Raw genomic sequence first — 1074 nt, 5'->3', positions numbered from 1 at the left:
CTACGTGCCACTATGTAATCTTGAGGCTTATGCTGCTCCTTGGTTCTTTTTTTTGCCCCATCTACATTTACAAAAGTCATCTTTTGTGTTTGCCCTCTATTAGCCCACTACAATATTAACAGAAGTAGTTAATGATGACTACATTTTGAATATTAATATTTTTACGTTCTGTTTCTACGTTTTGCTATGTTTCACAAACTCGAGTATGGGTTCTATAGAACAAGTATAATTGTACTTGTGTTGTCTCAAAAGGTCCTGGGATATGAAGTTTCGCGAAGTTCTTACTGGGGACTCTGCCCTGCTAGTTTGTCCAAAGCACATGATTTCACTTACTGCCCCAAAAGAAGATAGACGCATTGCATGCCAATATTCGAGTCTTTGCAGCTGTGCATATCTTCCATATTGCAGATTATTCGCAACTCATAATGGCATGTTTCGGATATTTCAGGCCACTGCTGCTTTGCTGAACTGTTTCTGCTTTTTAGAAATCCCTACGTGAATGATGTCTAATTCTTTGTGAGAGCCCCCTTTATATTTGGCCAAGCTTCCATACAACAGTGCCTTTTGAAAGCTCTTGTCCAAAAAATTTCAAATGCAGTTAAGGTTAGACAATGGGAACTTGAATAGTTCTTACTTTGAACTCCTTTTTAATTCCAATCTCAATTTCACCTGTCAGCAACTATTTATTACTTATAAAGCTAGTCCTATCACTGCAATTTCTTTGGCCCAAGGAATGACATAAGCTAGTTTTTGTGGTCAGTCATGGGATATACAATGATTTGATGACTGTTAACGTTGCCCTTTTTTTTTTGTTGGGGTGGAGTTTTCTACATTTACGTTCTGTGGTTGACGTTAGTTACCGGGCCAGGGAATGAAACAGGAATAGCAAAAATCAGAATGGAAAAACAATTTTCTGCCAAAATGTGTATTGCTAAAATAATGTAACAGTGAACCACCTCTAGTTGACACGCCGAGGAAACTAAAGTTTCTTTTCTTCAAGATACATAAATTTGTGGTGGGCTAAAGGAATACAAAGAAGAGACTTCTCATATGGAAAAGGTATGGAGTATTTAA

The sequence above is a fragment of the Dipteris shenzhenensis genome, chromosome 17 (genome assembly GCF_047967505.1).
Source record: "Dipteris shenzhenensis isolate YYH24624 ecotype China chromosome 17, Dip_SZ_1.0, whole genome shotgun sequence".
Classification (NCBI taxonomy): Eukaryota; Viridiplantae; Streptophyta; class Polypodiopsida; order Gleicheniales; family Dipteridaceae; genus Dipteris; species Dipteris shenzhenensis.
The sequence above is the reverse complement of the archived record's forward strand: the minus strand, read 5'-3'. Positions refer to the sequence as shown.